This window comes from Oncorhynchus kisutch, linkage group LG3 (assembly GCF_002021735.2).
Source record: "Oncorhynchus kisutch isolate 150728-3 linkage group LG3, Okis_V2, whole genome shotgun sequence".
NCBI lineage: Eukaryota > Metazoa > Chordata > Actinopteri > Salmoniformes > Salmonidae > Oncorhynchus > Oncorhynchus kisutch.
The window spans coordinates 32,049,131-32,068,787 of NC_034176.2; positions in this window are offsets into that span (position 1 = coordinate 32,049,131).

Sequence of the window (19,657 nt, forward strand, 5' to 3'; positions counted from 1 at the left end):
ACATTGAGAAAACTATCAATAGGATAAGATCATTAGTTTGATCGTTGTCCAAATGTTCCATTTGAGAGGATAACTTTTTCAGCATCTCTGAATTACATAAGCGTTCATACTGCTGTAACATATGGCGTAACTCCAAACCGTCCTCCTTATCCTCCTCTAGGTCCCAGTCAGGCTTTAGCACCACCGCAGCCACACTGGAGACTGCGGGCTGGCCCAGCTTACCTGAGGAACTGTTGGGAGAATCACGCACATATTATGCTTTTAGCATGTTAACATGACACACACGGGAAGAACGCCTCCGATCTGGGGTCTTTATCACATAATTGGTGTCACTGAGTTTCTTTTCCACAAGATATGGCCCAGAAAAATGTGCCGACAGAGATGAGCCAGGGATTGGCAACAAAACTAAAACTTGATCCCCTGGTGCAAAAGAACAGCCAACAGCCTTTTTGTCATAATGAAACTTCATGCGTTTTTGAGACGAGGAGAGAGACTTTTGGGCTAACACACATGTGTTGTGCAGTCTCTCCCGCATCTTACTGCCATAATCTAACACATTTTTAGGGACGCTACTGGGTGTAGGAGATAAGATATGCTCCTTCAAAACTTTTAGCGGACCCCAAGGGGTGTGTCCAAACACAAGGTCAGCAGGGCTTGAACCCTAAAGACTCTTATATTGTTTCCCTAATAGCAAATAGGACAAAGGGCACCCCCTCATCCCAATCGGTACTGGTATCCATGCAATACTTGCGTAGCATCGCCTTCAGCGTCTGATACCAGCGTTCGAGAGCCCCTTGACTCTCTGGATGATACGGACTGGAGACCTGATGGGAAATACACAGTGTCTTTAACACATTTGAGAACAGTTGACATAAAGTTGGATCCCTGATCAGTTTGGATTACTTTAGGGAGTCCAAACGTAGAGAAGAACTTCAATAGTGCCTTCACCACAGTCTTAGCCGTTATAGTACGGAGAGGAATAGCCTCTGGGTATCGAGTAGCACTGCACATTATTGTTAGTAAGAACTGGTTACCTGACCTGGTTTTCGGCAACAGACCTACCCAATCGATTATCACTCTTTCAGAAGAACTGTTTGATTCACTTTCCCAGTGAGTTGACATACATGACATGTTTTACAGAATTGGACCACGTCCGACTTCAGACCTGGCCAGAAAAAAATGTTGAAGGACTCGGTTATAAGTCTTTGTGATCCCCAAATGTCCGGACCACGCCTGGTCATGGGCGAGTGACAGCACCTGCTGTCGGAACGGTGTAGAAACAACCACTTGACACACTTCACCAGTCACTAACGGTGTCATGAGATGCCCATTTACGCATCAAAACTCCTGCTTCCATAAAGTAGGCGGTTTCTCTAGTTTTAGCTTCCTCAATGGAAATTACCGAAGCATAACACTTGCGAAGACTGGTGTCTCCTTTTTTGACATTCAATCACCTTCTCGGGGGTGACAGACAAAAGAATGTCATGTAATGGGGTCGCGATTTCGCTTTCCCCTGCCTTAGTTTTTACAGGGGTAAAAACTGTCAGCCTTGCAGAAGGAATACTCGGTGCATTGTGTTCTACCTCAACATTCTCAAAAATGGAACTAGACAAATCCACCACATCTCCTAGCTTGTGAGATTGTGCCCTCGTTAACACACAAGCAGGAAAAACATGGGGAAATGCTTGAACCAATTTCTCATCTGTAGTTTTGATTTCTGGGTTGTCTACTACCTCTAACACAGGAGTGAGGTTACCACCAGCGATATCATTCCCTAGTAGCAATGTGACTCCTTTTACTGGCAGTGTAGACACTACACTAACATGGAAACGTCCTGATACCAAGTCTGACACTAAGTGGACCCAGTGTAATGGTACAGGTACTGTTTTGTCTCTATCCCCTGTAATATGACATGCGAGCCACAATACGTTTCAGGAGACTAGGGTAAAGCATCAGTAACAATTACTGACTGTGCCGCCCCGGTGTCTCGTAATATTTTAATGGGCTTTTGATCCTCTTGTTCTCCAGTTAAGGAAACACAACCAGCTGAGATAAACAGAGCATAGACAGGATCTGGTTTCTCAAATGCTGAATCAATAACTCGGTCCAAAGGGAGCCAAAGACTTGACTAAACCCACACTTTTCATTTTAGGGGACGGTGACAGGGACTGTTTCTGGGCCAATGTCGCCACTTTCTGTTAATTTAAATGAACTACAATTCTATCAGGGAGGTTGCTTTTAAAATCCTCCAACAGCATCAACTCCCGAATATCAGCAAAGGTGTTACCTACAGTCCCATACCTCTTTCACTCCAAGGGGAGTTGAGTTGTAGCAGGGTGTTGCGTTCCCTCTTCCTAGAGGCGTACATAACATATTTTTTATTTTACCTTTATTTAACTAGGCAAGTCAGTTAAGAACAAATTCTTATTTTCAATGATGGCCTAGGAACAATGGGTTAACTGCCTGTTCAGGGGCAGAACGACAGATTTGTACCTTGTCAGCTCGGGGGTTTGAACTTGCAACCTTCCAGTTACTAGTCCAACGCTCTAACCACTAGGCTACCCTGCCGCGACCATATATGGTCTGATATACCACAGCTTTCAGCCAATCAGCATTCAGGGCTCGAACCAGGTTTATAATTGTAAATAAATCCCCTTTGCGCATGTGCATAACTATAGATAAATCCGACAGGAGAGTTTGACTGAAGTTGGACAGAGGATCTCGAAATCTCTGAGCAAGAAACAATTGGATGGACATAAAAAAACAAATGTTATCCTATTTTCTAGCAATTGTGCTGTTACGTGCCAGATGTTAAGACTACAAACCGTTGTAAATGGCCCATTTGCGAGATTAACTTGTCATTTCAATAGGCATAGGCTACAGGGTTTATGATTAGAATGACATTTTGCCATAGTTTCTTAGATAAAGATAGGTAGCCTATAGACCCTGGTAGGCCTACATCTTATTTCAGATTGTCTACAGTAGCCTAGACAAGATGTAGGCAAGGTTTAGCAGTTTGTTTAGTTAAAATTAACATACTTATTTATTCAACATGAATAGCAAGGCAATTTCGCAATAAGAAGTGCTTGTTTTTCCAATAGCCCGCTGGAATGAACTACAGAGGATGGGGTCATAATTTCAATCACTAAATTAAATATTAATAATATGTATAACAACTGAATATGCTTGTCAACAACAGCCAGTGTTTATTTTATTGCATTTGTTTTACCAGTAGCCTAATCTGACTACTGTTACGGCCAATCTAATGCGTTCACAATAACACAAGGTTACAACAACAATAAACTGAAGTTGTATGCTATTTATTAAATTGGTTTGCCTGTCTCCACTGATATCATAATTTCAACATATTTATTGTATCAAATGTTGGCCTACAATAGCATATACATTAATAGGCTAATTGATGGCCAACAGAGGCAAATGTATAATTTTCCACATTTAGCCTTATGTCAGTTTCATTGAGGACTTTTCCCCATAAAAAGAACCAGACGAGGGAGTTCCATAATGTCCATTTCAAATTTCCACTTGGGCAGCCCCCGAGACCCAAGAATTGAGCATGCGTAAAGCACTTTATACATTTTACTCTTTGAGAGTGGTAGTTAGCAAACCAGGCTAAAGACCCCTCAGAGACTCCTTAGATGGCCCAGACGAATGGAATTATCTACCATATCAAAAGCTTTGGCCAAGTCAAAAGAAATAGCAGCACAACATTGCTTAGAATCAAGAGCAATGGTGACATCATTTAGGACCTTTGGATTGCAGTGACACAATCTGAGCGGAAACCAGATTGAAACCAGATTGCAAACCAGCGAGAATACTATAGACATCAAGAAAGCGAGTCAGTTGATTATTTACATGTTTTTCAAAACACTTTTGATAAACAGGGCAAAATAGAAATTGGTCTATAACAGTTAGGATAAGCTTGATCTCCCCTTTAAATAAAGGATGCACCGTTGCTGCCTTCCAAGCAACGGGAACCTCCCCAGAGAGGAGAGACAGGTTAAAAAGGTCAGAGATAGGGTTTGCGGTGATAGGGGCAGCAACCTTAAAGAAGAAAGGGTCTTCTCTAAAGCATCTGACTGAGCTGTTTTTTGGGGGTCAAGTTTAAGGAGCTTCTTTAGCACCTCGGACTCAGTGACAGCCTGCAGGGAGAAACTTTGTAGCGGGGCAGGGGAAAAAGAGGGAGGAGGAGTATTAGGGCTAGTCACGTTAGAAGGGTAATGCGCTCTACTGCGCCCCAAGTTGTTTTCCAGTGCTTTGTCTCCATTATTTCTTGATGTGCATCACTTCTAGAGTATTAATGTTTTTATGGAAAATGGTTTGGAAATAAGTGTCTCCATAATGGCAATCTAAATAGCCTACCTACAGCTTGTAAAAAGTTGTCACAAGGTGTGAACGTGCTGTTCGCTCCACTGTTCTCTCTCCTCACACTCACGTGACTCAGCCAATAACTGTAGCGCTTTCTCAACACACACACACACACCTCCAGCCCTCCCCACCACTCACTCGCTCAGCAACAGTCAGGCAGTGAAATACATATTTAAGAGAAATGTCATTGCGGCCGCGGAACAACTTCGAAATAGCCCCAAAACCCACGGCCAATACATTTTCACCCACGACATCGTTTTCAAGTAGCCCAATTTGGCAGGAAAATCGTGAACATGGCACCACTGCCGACAAGCAGGGCGGATAAGATGCCAAGACCTCAGAGGGCCCGCATGCAGCAGGAAGCCAATAAGCTGAGAGTTCAGTTTAACAACCTGGGCCCGGTTTCCTGATAGCGATGGAACTTACATACTGACCACACCAATTGCGATACATGCGCGATAGTTGCAAAATAAATGTACACATACATGTTATTCAATCATTTCATCCAAACTGCTCAACAAGTGTCTGCATAGTCGGGCACTAAAATAGTGCTTGGTTCTATTTTTGACACTTGATGCGCTGCAAGTCCTGTCTCTCCCATCTCCTCCTTGGCTTTTAGGAGCATATACCCACGTGGGTATATACGATTGAAAGATAAACTGAGGTCCACACTCTAGGCCAGTTGGTGGTGGTAATGCACCTTAAAGTTGGTTGCGAACCGCCATATAAAGTCCACAGAAGAAGACGAAGAAGAAGACTGAAGGAGAAGAGATTACTAGAAACTGACTAGGTTTCCCTTTTTATCTGTGGTTTAATTGTCAGAGTAGAGAACACACGATTTTGTGTGACAAAAAATGGGTCAAAATTCTTAAAAGATCAAGAAAAAAAGACCTTGTGCATTTCAGGTAAAATAGCAACCGAATGTTTATATTAGCTAGCAACAGCAAGCTAGCTAGCTAAATGGCCATGTATTTTTCATTTTTCCCCAAATGAATATATTTGGTTCAGATTTCGTTTTGATATTTCAACTTTCTCCATTAAAATCTTTCTTTAACATACAAATGATTTCCAAATACTGATGATGGGATCAGCTCCTAGAGAGATATTACCACATACGGCTTCATATATTGAGGCGGCTTATTCAAATGCTTGCCCAAATAAAAATGCATGTTAGGCTACACATCATTAAATATTGTAATGTGTGTACACATTTGAATGTCTGTCAGCACATAATGTTATGCAAATGAGTTGCTGTACGTGATGATGCTGGGGCATGTTGAGAGGCACCTATGTGTGTCGGGTTAGTGCTGGGGTGCACTGTGTTCATCCAAATCCACCATAATTTGCAAATAAATTCATAAAAAATCCTACAATGTGATTTTCTGGATTTCTTTTCTCATTTTGTCTGTCATAGTTGAAATGTACCTATGAGGAAAATGACAGGCCTCTCATCTTTTTAAGTGGGAGAACTTGCACAATTGGTGGCTGACTAAATACTTTTTTGCCCCACTGTAGCTAACAACAACTCGCTAGCTTGGCTAACATTGGCTGGCTAGGAAAATGGAGGGAGAAGTCGAACAACCCGAGAACAGCAATCAACAACCACTGACCGACAGCTAGGGTTCATGCCAGAATCTTTTGAGGGTAACGAAGGCGAATTGACTGCTTGGTTTGAACACTTTGAGTTAGCAGTGCAAGTGAATGGCTGGCTCTCTGCATCTTTCTTATGATTTTGCTGAGGGGAAATGTGCAGCGATTTTGCAGTACTTTACCTCAGGATACCAAGAACGATTACAACAGCTTGAAAGTGGCTTTGCAGCAACATTTTAAGCCACTGGAGCATTCTGACTGGAATCATGCATTTTCTCAGGACAGAAAACATAACGTGCGTGAGTGTATTCGTGACTTTGAACATGATTTATCTTAAGCAGGCTAGCTTCAAAGGCTGACAACGAGAGCACATGTGATTCGCTGCATGAGACCCTTTAATTACATTAATTGGGTACAGTGATCTTCGTATGCACCTGTGCAAGGCAATGCCAAAAATGTTGGAAGAGGCAATTAGCATGCTACAGAGCTTGATCAGATAAGGCAGCTAGAATTACTGGAAAGTGAAGACACTACACATTACAAAGTGTGCAGTTAGTTTCAGAATGGGTGGCAAGGAATAAGTTAGTCATAAATATCTCAAAAACTTAAAGCATTGTATTTGAGACAAATCATTCATTAAACCTCAACTAAATCTTGTAATAAATCATGTGGAAATTGAGCAAGTTGAGATGACAAACTGCTAGGAAGTAACCCTGAATTGTAAACTGTCATGGTCAAAACATTGATACAACAGTAGCTAAGATGGGGAGAAGTCTGTCTCCCAAAAAGGTGATGCTCTACCTTCTGAACAGCACTATCAACAAGGCAGGTCCTACAGGCTCGCACCTGGACTACTGTTCAGACGTGTGGTCAGGTGCCACAAAGAGGGACTTAGAAAAATTGCAGTTAGCTCAGAACAGGGCAGCACAACTGGCCCTTGGATGTACACAGAGAGCAAACATTAATAATATCTCTCCTGTCTCAAAGTAGAGGAAATATTGACTTCATCACTACTTGTATTTATGAGAGGTATTGACATGTTGAAATAACCCAGCTGTCTGTTTAAACAACTAGCACACAGCTCAGACACCCATGAATACCCCACAAGACATGCTACCAGAGGTCTCTTCACCAAACCTAAGTTCAGAACAGACTATGGGAGGTGCACAGGACTACATAGAGCCATGACTACATGGAACTCTATTCCACATCAGATATCTGATGCAAGCAATAGAATCAGATTTAAAAAACAGATAAAAATACAAATCAAATTTTATTTGTCACATACACAGCAGATGTTAATGTGAGTGTAGCAAAATGCTTGTGCTTCTAGTTCCGACAGTGCAGTAATATCTAACAAGTAATCTAACAAATTAACAATGACTACCTTATACACAAAATGTAAGGGGATGGAATAAGAATATCTCCAGATAAATATATGGATGTGCGATGGCTGTGTGGCATAGGCAAGATGCAATAAATGGTATAAAGTACACTATACACGTATGAGATAAGTAAACATTATTAAAGTGGCATTATTTAAAGTGACTAGTGATACCATTATTAAATCCATTCATTAAAGTGGCCAGTGATTTGAGTCTGTATGTTGGCAGCAGCCTCTCTATGTTAGTGATGGCTGTTTAAGAGTCTGATGGCCTTGAGATATAAGCTGTTTTTCAGTCTCTCGGTCCCAGCTTTGATGCAACTGTACTGACCTCCTGCCTTCTGGATGATAGCGGGGTGAACAGACAGTGGCTCGAGTAGTTGTTGTCCTTGATGGTCTTTTTGGCTTTCCTGTGACATCGGGTGCTGTAGGTGTCCTGGAGAGCAGGTAGTTTGCCCCCGGTGATGTACTGTGCAGACCGCACCACCCTCTGGAGAGCCTTGCGGTTGTGGGCGGTGCAGTTGCCATACCCGACGGTGATACAGCCCGACAGGATGCTCTCAATTGTGCAACTGTAGAAGTTTGTGAGGGTTTTAGGTGACAAGCCAAGTTTCTTCAGCCTCCTGAGGTTGAAGAGGTGCTGTTGCGCCTTCTTCACCACGTTGTCTATGTGGGTGGACCATTTCAGTTTGTCTGTGATGTGTATGCCGAGGAACTTAAAACTTTCCACTTTCTCTACTGTCCTGTCAATGTGGATAGGGGGGTGCTCCCTAGCTGTTTCCTGAAGTCCACAATCATCTCCTTTGTTTTGCTGATATTGAGTGAGAGGTTGTTTTCCTGACACCACACTCCAAGGGCCCTCACCTCCTCCCTGTAGGCTGTCTCGTCATTGTTGGTAATCAAGCCTACCACTGTAGTGTCTTCTGCAAACTTGATGATTGAGTTGGAGTCATGCATGACCACGCAGTCATGTGTGGACAGGGAGTACAGCAGAGGGCTGAGAACGCACCCTTGTGGGGCCCCAGTGTTGAGGATCAGCAGGGTGGAGATGTTGTTTCCTACCTTCACCACCTGGGGGCGACCCATCAGAAAGTCCAGGACCCAGTTGCACAGGGCGGGGTCAAGACCCAGGGTCTCAAGGTTAATGATGAGCTTGGAGGGTACTGTGGTGTTGAATGCTGAGCTGTAGTCAATGAACAGCATTCTTACATAGGTATTCCTCTTGTCCAGATGGGATAGGGCCGTGTGCAGTCTGGTGGCGATTGCATCGTCTCAGGACCTATTGGGGTGGTAAGCAAATTGGAGTGTGTCTAGATTATCAGGTAGGGTGGAGGTGATAGGATCCTTGACTAGTCTCTCAAAGCACTTTTACTCACGTCGGTGATGTTGAAGGAGAGCCCCCAGTCTTTGGTACACCTTATGGAACAGCGGGGACTGTGAGGCAACACAAACATAGGCACAGACACATGCATATACACTCATGATAACATACGCACTATACACACACTAACACATGGATTTTGTGTTGTAGATATGTGGTAGTGGAGTATGGGCCTGAGGGCACACACTTAATGTGTTGTGAATTCTGCAGTGAATGTATTGTCAATGCATTCTGAATATATATGATTACTGTACAGATTCCAGAGTAATTGTAAAAAAAAATTATCCATGTTATTAAACACAGGGTGTGTTTCAGTCTAAGAAGGGGATAATGTAATGTGTTTACACATTTTAATGTCTCTCAGCCTGTCACACAATATTATGCAAATTAGGCTCCTTACAAAATTACAAACAGTAGCCTAGAAGTAGCAAAGTAGAAGTTAATTGATTGAACATGAAATGCATTTAAATGTTTGAAATAGGCCTATAGCTTACTGTTTACATTTTAATGCAGTCTTCTTGGTTTTCATTCAAAGCGACTTTTTATATGTCACTTGTTTGTATCAATTGCAAAGACATTGGCAACTTTGGATTTGTAGTCAACTTTATCCTGATGTTATGGGCGGTCACAGAGAGACGGATAAATCATGTGATTCTATGTTTAGCGGAGATCTTCGGTGCATAAGCTGTTATGCGAGTTGTCTGTGGAAGGCACTAGATTGCTCCTATGAAGGTTCTAAGGATGAATTTAGCCTTAAGATGCTTTTGGGAAACCAGGCCCTGATTGCTGAGAACCAAGGTGGGAGACACCTAGCCCCTGCCCCTTATCTAAAAAGTTTTGTAGGTGTTCTCTATGCATGCAGTAGATCCTGCACTGTGAAAATTTAACTTTAGTCAATGTTGTTGTTCTCCTCCCCTTCTGGCAGAAAAAGAACAAAGTGGAGACAGAAATAGAGGAGTGTATTCAGAAGCATGATGCTGACATGGGAGAGAAACAGGCGCCAGCCTTAACCCTAAAAAATCACAAGATATCTTTCACTTGCGCTGAGTGGCAGTGAATAATACGATTTGAGTGATGCTCAGTAAATCCCCAGTCTCTCTCTCTCTCTCTCGCTCTCTCTTTCTGTCTCTCTCTCTCTCTGTCTGTCTCTGTGTTGTCTGGTCCCCCTGGAGGACATGACAGGGTTCTGTGAAGAGGAGGAGCTGAGAGAGCTCGAGGATGTGTTTTAATACCCATAAAACCTAGCAGTCAAACACGGAAATGGTTCCAATCGTTTTTTTATCATTAACTTTTCCCATATGGGATTGTAGAACCACTTCAAACAAGGTCTGTGTTTCATGTAGGCTTTCCCTGGCGTAACATTTTGATAACTGAGTAAAATACTTATTTTCCACCATCATTTGCAAATAAATTCATTATAAATCCTACAATGTGATTTTCTGGATTATTTTCTTCTTCTCATTTTGTCTGTCATAGTTGAAGTGTACCTATGATGAACATTACAGGCCTCTCTCATCTTTTTAAGTGGGAGAACTTGCACAATTGGTGGCTGACTAAATACTTTTTTGCCCCAATGTATGCCTTTCATACATCATCATCAATTCATCATCAATTCAATTCATCATCAATTCATCAATTCATCAAGTCAGATGTTTATATGTTAAGAGATTTATTAATCAATGCCACAAACTTGAGACGTTGAAGAGAACTATATGAACTGTTATTACTATCTGAGAGAGCCCCAATTCTTCTGCTTTTCCATTTTAGGAATTAGACCAGCACAAATAACACAATGTAAAACAGCATATTTAGATGTTTGATGTGTGAGTTACAAACGGAGAAACAACTGGATGTGTAAAGTAGGTTAAATATAAAATACTAGGTCAACACACTAAACACACATAAGACTCAAAACAAGGAAGCCATGCCTAAACACAGATACATCCATGTTGCTGCTGTCAATTGTGAGAAGGACATTTAACACTGCATTCAGACTAATTACCATAATAAGCAGGTCAGCATTACACAGGTGAAAAATTGTTTTAAAAATCAGGACACCACAACACTTTAAATGTGCTATGGAGTCCACATTTGATCAAATTGGGAGAAGAACAAGTGTAGGAAGTAGCATAGGGAAAATGGGTGAAGGTAAGGTGGGTTGATAGAGATAAAATGGAGAGTTCCAAAGTGTCCGAGGTTCAGTGGTGTAGAGTACTTAAGTAAAAATATTTTAAAGTACTTCTTAAGTAGTGTTTTGGGGTATCTGTACTTTACTTTACAAATTATATTTTTGCCAACTTTTACTTTTACTTCACTACATTCCTAAATAAAAAATTATGTACGTTTTATTCCATACATTTTCCCTGACACCCAAAAGTTGGTTACATTTTGACAGGAAAATCATCCAATTCACACACTTATGAAGAGAACATCCCTGGTCATCCCTACTGCCTCTGACCTGGCGGACTCACGAAACACAAATGCTTTGTTTGTAAATTATGCGTTGGAGTGTTGCAGTGTGCCCCTGGCTATGGTTTATACTTTTGATACTTAAGTACATTTGAACAATTCCATTTACTTTTGATACTTAAATATATTTAAAACCAAATACTTTTAGACTTTTACTCTGGTATTTTTTTACTGGGTGACTTTCACTTTTACTTGAGTCATTTTCTATTAAAGGTATCTTAACTTTTACTCAAGTATGACAATTGAGTACTTTTTCCATCACTGCCGAGGGTGAGGTACCATGGGGTATAAAAGGCATAGTGTGGAATAAGGGGTAGCTAGAGGGATGGTGGCCATGGTATAAACATACAATGGAGTGCTGGTTATCACGTTTCAGGTAAGACCCAGATGCAACATCGAATTAACAACAGTTTATTAATCCAACAGGGTTAGGCAAAACTCAGGTCATGGGCAGGCAGGGGACAGTAATCCAGATAGGTGGGGCAAAGGTACAGGACAGCAGGCAGGCTCAGGGTCAGGGCAGGCAGAAAAGGGAAAACCGGGAAAACAGGAACAATTGAGAGACAGGAACAGAGGGAAAAATGCTGGTAGGCTTGACGAAACAAAACGAACTGGCAACAAACAAACAGAACACAGGTATAAATACACAGTGGATAATGGGGGAAGATGGGCGACACCTGGAGGGTGGTGGAGACAATCACAAAGACAGGTGAAACAGATCTGGGTATGACAATACCCCCCCTTTAGGGCGCCACCTAGCGTCCTACCTGGGTGCATACCTGGTTGACCGGTGTGTCGGCATTGGAAATCCACGATGAGGCCTCGGTCCAGGATGTCCCTGGTGGGGACCTAGCACCTCTCCTCCGGGCCATAACCCTCCCAGTCAACCAGGTACTGGAACCCTCTGCCCCGAGGTCGACCCTTCAGGAGACAGCCTCATCGTGTATGCCGGTTGGCTGTCGATGAGATGGGAGAGAGGGGTGGGCCTGGAAACAGGAGACAAAGGGTTGTGAGACATGGGTTTAACTCTGGACACATGAACGGTGGGGTGTACATGAAGGCACGGGGTAACAGATGATGAACAGCAGAGGGGCTAATCATTTTAGAGATGAGAAATGGGACGATAAACCGGGGGGAGAGTTTGCTGGATTCCACCCGGAGAGGCAGGTCCCAGGTGGATAGCCATACCTTCTGCCCGAGACAATACCGCGGAGCTAGGGTCCGATGGTGATCCGATTGTCGTTGATACCTGGAGGTGGTCTTGAGGAGGGCCGACCGGGCTCTCCTCCAGGTACGACGAGAGCGGTGGACAAACATCTGGGCAGAAGGTATGCCGACCTCGTCTTCCTGCTCGGAGAATAGCGGGGCTGATATCCCAGGGAACACTCAAATGGTGATAGGCCCATGGCAGAGCAGAGAATGGTGTTGTGGGAGCATTCCACCCACACAAGCTGCTAGCTCCAGGTGGCGGAGACCAGGCAGGAGTAGTCTCATGGTCCTGGTTGGCTCGCTACGACTGGACATTGGACTGGGGGTGGAATCCAGAAGACAGGCTGGCCGACGACCCAATGAGGGTGCAGAATACCTTCCAGAACCTGGACGAGAACTGTGGACCCCGGTTGGAGACCATGTCCACGGGCAGTCCATGGATCCAGAAGATGTGCTTTTTGCACCCTGGGCAGTAGGAGATGGTGAAATTGAAACTGGTAAATAACAGGGCCCCACGGGCTTGCCTTGAGTTAAGGCGATTGGCAGTGCGGAGGTATTCTAAATTCTTATGGTCAGTGCACACCAAAAATGGATGTTCCGCCCCATCCAGCCAGTACCTCCCCTCCTCCAGAGCCATCTTAACTGCTAGGAGTTCCCGGTTCTCAACGTCATAGTTCCTCTCCACAGAGTTGAGACGATGGGATATGAAGGCACAGGGATGAAGCTTTTGGTCCTGGACGGTTTGCTGGGAAAGGATGGCCCCTACTCCCATGTCGGAAGCGTCAACCTCCACCACAAACTGATGGGTCAGATCCAGATGGATGAGGATGGGGGCAGTAGTGAATCATTGCTCAATGTGAACAGTACCTTAGGAGAGGTGAGCGCAGAGAGGGGAGCTGCCAGGTTGCTGTAGCCCCGAATGAAACTGCGGTAAAAATGGGCCAATCCACCAACGCTCTCACTTTTTCCGGATCCATCTGAACATTCCCTTCAGTGATGATGTATCCCAGAAAATAGACAGTGGAGCGTTGGAACTTGCACTTCTCCGCTTTTACAAACAACTGATTCTCCAGGAGGCGCTGAAGGACTTGTCGAACATGGAGAACATGTTCTTGGGCAGAACGGGAGAAAATCAGGATGTCATCGAGATAAACAAAAACAAAACGATTCAACATGTCCCGGGCAAGATCGTTGATCAGGGCCTGGAAGACAGCAGGTGCGTTGGTGAGTCCAAACGGCATGACCAGTTTTCAACACTGGCTGTGTTGAAAGCCGTCTTCCACTCATCTCCTTTGCATATCTGAACAAGGTGGTAGTCATTCCGGAGGTCCAGCTCTGAAAAGATGGTAGCCCCCTGGAGAGGTTTGAAAGCCGAGGAGAGGTAGCGGGTACCGATTCTTGATCGTGAAGTCATGGAGGCCCCGGTAATCAATACATGGACGCAGGGTCTTGTATTTCTTTCCCACAAAGAAGAACCCTGCGCCGGCATGAGAGGCAGAAGGGTGAATGCTCCCAGCAGCCAGAGAGTCCTCAATGTACTCCTCCATGACCTTGGTCTCAGGGCCAGACAGGGAATATAGCTGGTCTCGAGGCGGTGTGGTGCCCGGGAGGAGGTCAATAGCACAATCATAAGGACGATGTGGTGGAAGGGAGGTAGCACGAGCCTTGCTGAAATCTCCAGGAGGTCATGATACTCTGCGGGAATGGCGGAGAGATCCGAGGCCGTACTTAATCCTGGAGGCAGACGTTCCGGGGAAGGCTGCGCTGCCTTTAGGCAGTGTGAATGGCAGAACGGACTCCAACCCGGGATTGAACCCATGGTCAAGTCAATATTGGGGTTGTGCTTCTGGAGCCAAGAAAATCCCAAAACAACAGGGATATGAGGAGACTCAATGAGGAGAAGCTGTATTGACTCAATGTGGTTACCAGATATCCGCAGATTAATTCCAGGCACTCTCAGTGGCCAACGTGTGAAAATCTACTACGTAGTCTGCCACACTTGACACTTGGTAGTCTTGACGTAATTCAAGTAATTTTCAGGCCGCCTCTCTTCCGGATACCGGAGAATTGAACACCTTCCTTACCTCTGCCATGAAACTCTCCAGATGACGACAAATGGCTGATTGTTGCTCCCAAACTCCCGACAGTAGCGTAATAATATACGCTATCTTCGATCTGTCCAAAGTGACTGAAGATGGCTGTAGCTCAAAAATAAGGGAGCACTGAGAAAGAAAACCCGGGCAGGTTCCAGTATAACCAGAATATCGCATGTACAAACCCACCACTAATAATAGACAGGTTAATGGGTGGTTGGGAGGTCTCAGAGGTGGCGGGCTGTCTATGAGCTAACTCACTGATTTGCTCCATAATAGCCATGAACCCTTGGTTGTGGAGTTCCGTCAGGGAACGAAGCCCTTCCAAAATGTCCTGCAGTAGCTCCTCATGCCTCCCAATAGTGGCTCCCTGCAGGGAGTAGTGTGGCGGAGCTGGTCCCATCGTCATTGAACACTGGTCACTTTAATTATGTTTGCATACTGTTTTACCCACTTCATATGTACAGAGCCTTCAGAAGGTATTAACTCCCTCTTGACTTTTTCCACATTTTGTCGTGTTACAGCCTGAATTTAAAATGGATTAAATTGAGATGTTTTGTCAATGGCCTACAAACAATACCCCATAATGTGAAAATGGAATTAGTTATTCAGAATTTTTTTACATACATTTAAAATGAAAAGTTGAAATGTCTTGAGTCAATGAGTACTCAACCCCTTTGTCATGGCAAGTCTAAATACGTTCAGAAGTAAAAATGCTTTAACAAGATAATATGTTGCATGCACTCACTCTGGGTGCAATAATAGTGTTTAACATGATTTTTGAATGCCTTATCTCTGTACCCTACACATACAATTATCTGTAAGGTCCCTCAGTCGAGCAGTGAATTTCAAACACAGATTCAACTACAAAGACCAGGGAGGTTTTCCAATGCATCGCAAAGGGCACCTATTGGTAGATGTTAAAAAACAAAAAAAAGCAGTTATTGTGAAGTGAAGTTATTAATTACACTTTGGATGGTGTATCAATACACCCAGTCACTACAAAGATACAGGCGTCCTTCCTAACTCAGTTGCCGGAGAAGAAAGAAACCGCCCAGGGATTTCACCACTTACAGAGTTTAATGGCTGTAATAGGAATGCTATTTTATTTTTTATCAATTTTTGAATAAGGCTGTAACGTAACAAAATGTGGAAAAAGTCAAGGGTTCTAAATACTTTCAGAATGCACCGTATATACAGTACCAGTCAAAAGTTTGGACACACCTACTCATTCAAGGATTTGTCTTTATTTTTTACTATTTTATACATTGTAGAATAATAGTGAAGACATGAACAGTATGAAATAGCACATATGCAATCATGTAGTAAGCAAAAAATATTTAACAAATCAAAATATATTTTAGATTTTAGATTCTTCAAAGTAGCCACCCTTGTCTTTGCACACTCTTGGCATTCTCTCAACCAGCTTCACCTGGAATGCTTTTCCAACAGTCTTGAAGTCTCATCCCAAACCAACAGTCTCATCCCAAACCATCACCCATTGAGATCGGGTGATTGTGGAGGCCAGGTCATCTGATGCAGCATACCATTATTCTCCTTCTTGGTCAAATAGCCCTTACACAGCCTGGAGGTGTGTTGGGTCATTGTCTTGTTGAAAAACAAATGATAGTCCCATTAAGCACAAACCAGATGGGATGGTATATCGGTGCAGAATGCTGTGGTAGCCATGCTGGTTAAGTGTGCCTTGAATTCAAAATAAATCACAGACAGTGTCACCAGCAAAGCACCCCCACACCATGATACCTCCTCCTCCATGCTTAGTGGAACCACAAATATGGAGATCATCCGTCTCACAAAGACACAGCGGTTGGAACCAAAAATCTCAAATTTGGACTAATTGCAGAAGTATTGTCATCATGGCACATTTGCTGCACAGTGATGATCATCACATTATTATATGTGTGGAAACAGCACCAGATATGGAATGCCAACCCCGAACAATCATCCCTGCAGTATCCTCTGTCTGTCCACTTGATCATCCTACACCTGGTAAACTGGCTTTAGTAGAAAGCTGAGAAGGGCTCTGTTTGAGGTTGTTAACTATGGCAGACTGTTCCTGAATGAAGAGCTGGGTCTGGAGAGCAAAATACATTCAGATTTTACTGTAAGCAAATTATTTTGCCCTCTACTCTACATCACTGTGACATCACTAACCTTCTCTAACTGTAACATCAATGTGACATCACTAACCTTCTCCAGCTCTGACATCACCATGACATATGCCATGTTCATATGCTAAGAAACTCTAAAATTTCCAATTTGCTGATTCGTTGACCGTGGCACTTGTATAACTACAACCAGTTATAGCAAGTCGGAAATGCCAGAGTTTCCTAGTTCCGACTAGCAAGTTAACGTGGCAATAGCTGACCTTTAGCTGTCATCACTAACCTTCTCTATCTGTAACATCACTGTGACATCACTGACCTTTTCCAGCTGTGACATCAGAAATTTTCTCCAGCTGTGTCACTGTGTCATCGATGGCTACTCCCTCTTCCTACCCTGCGGTCCCACCCATCCTGTGGTAAAGATTAAAGGTTACCACTTTGGTTTGGCCCAATAGAAGTGTCTCCTTCGCTGCTAAAAAAGCCAGACTACGGTTTGCATCTGCATATGGTGACATTTTTGGAGAAATGTCCTCTGGTCTGATGAAACAAAAATAGAACTGTTTGGCCATAATGACCATCGTTATGTTTGGAGGAAAAAGGGGGAGGCTTGCAAGCCGAAGAACACCATCCCAACCATGAAGCATGGGGGTGACAGCATCATGTTGTGGGAGTGCTTTGCTGCAGGAGGGACTGGTGCACTTCACAAAATACATGGCATCATGAGGCAGGAAAATTATGTGGATATATTGAAGCAACATCTCAAAACATCAGTCAGGAAGTTAAAGCTTGGTCACAAATGAGTCTTCCAAATGGACAATGACCCCAAGCATACTTCCAAAGTTGTGGCAAAATGGCTTAAGGACAACAAAGTCAAGGTGTTGCCATCACAAAGCCCTGACCTCAATCCCATAGAAGATTTGTGGGCAGAACTGAAAAAGCATGTGCGAGCAAGAGGCCTACAAACCTGACTCCGTTACACCAGCTCTGTCAGGAGGAATGGGCCAAAATGTATTTGTGGGAAGCTTGTGGAAGGCTAGCCGAAATGTTTGACCCAAGTTAAACAATTTAAAGGCAATGCTACCAAATACTAATTGAGTGTATGTAAACTTCTGACCCACTGGGAACGTGATGAAAGAAATAAAAGCTGAAATAAATCATTCTTTCTACTATTATTCTGACATTTCACATTCTTAAAATAAAGTGGTGATCCTAACTGACCTAAGACAGGGACTTTTTACTAGGATTAAATGTCAGGAATTGTGAAAAACTGAGTTTAAATGTATTTGGTTAAGGTGTACGTAAACCTCCACCTTCAACTGTACACATGCACACGTTATACATTTGAACATGAAGCTAGGTTTAGGCTTGTGGTTGAGGATTAGGTTTGAACCGGGATGTGAACATGAAGTTAGGGTTAGGGTTGTGGTAGAAGCTAGGATTTGGGTTGAACCAGGATGTGGAAATTCCATTTGCAACAAACATGAGCTGGTAGATTAATCAGCCCACATTTCCAAGAGAAAGCAAGTGCGCTGATCCCACAAGAAATATGAACGTTTTTTTAAAGTTAAGAATGTTAGCGGGATGTCCAGAGACCTAAAAGTTTAATAGATAAACACTTTTCTCAGGAGGGGTGAATTGTAAAGGTTAAGCCATTATAACTTTTCAGGTCATTAACTGTAACTTTCCCAGAAACTTCAAACTTCAAATTGGCACAAATGAACAACCTGATATTATCAGTTTTCACACACAGGTAATTTCCCAGGTAATTTTCCCAGGTAACTTTCCCGAAAACTTTCTGGGTAATTTTCCCGGAAATCTCTCAGACGCTGCATCCTCAGCTTAGTTGGTCAGAGTAGTAATGTGAAAAGGCCGTAGTGAGTGCCAGTCTTGGGTACCTTGATCAGTCTGAGGACCTGTTCCAGGAAGGTCCAGTAGAGGGCAATCTTCTCCAACATGCACTGCTCAGTGTGCAAGCCTCCAGGAGCGCACTCTGTCTCTCCCTCCCTCTTTCTGACGCACAGCATCCCTCTCTTTCGAACTTCTTCTCAACATGGCCTCGCTTTGCCTCGTTCTCCTGCAAGATGGCAAATGTGACTGTGATGGGTTTTCCAGTGTCTGTGTGTGTGTTAGCCACCCAATGTGAGGAATTTGTCAAATTTGAGCAGACTCCTTCAGTTTCTCCTCCTTATCTCTCCGCCTTTCTTCAAAATCTCCATCTTAAACTCCTGTGAAACACACTATCCCAGGTACATACAGTATGTTAACTCCGATAGTCACATTTTTGTCACTTTGTTTTTATGAATGCTATGATTATTATCTGGAGCTGTTGATCCACCTCTCTGATCTATGTCTGTTTCTCAATCATCTGTGTGATACAATCATCAGATCTTTATCACACACACACACACACTTCCAATATAAACGTGGGCTTCAGGAAACAGCAGAGGGAGCACCCCCCCTATTCACATCAACGGGACAGCAGTGGAGACAGTGGAAAGTTTTAAGTTCCTCGGCGTACACACCACGGACGAACTGAAATGGTCCATCCACACAGACCGTGTGGTGAAGAAGGCACAACAGCAACAGCGCCTCTTCAACCTCAAGAAGCTGAAGAAATTTGGCTTGTCACCTTAAACCCTCACAAACTTTTACAGATGCACAATTGAGAGCATCTTGTCAGGCTGTATCACCGTCGGGTATGGCAACTGCACCGCCCACAACCGCAAGACTCTCCAGAGGGTGGTGCGGTCTGCATAGTACATCACCAGGGGCAAACTACCTGCCCTCCAGGACACCTACAGCATGTCACAGGAAAGCCAAAACAATAATCAATGACAACAACCACCCAAGCCACTGCCTGTTCACCTCGCCATTATCCAGAAGGCAGGAGGTCAGTACAGGTGCATCAAAACTGGGCCCGAGAGACTGAAAAACAGCTTCTATCTCAATGCCATAGACTGTTAAACAGCCATCACTAACATAGAGGCTACTGCCAACATACAGACTTGAAATCGTTAGC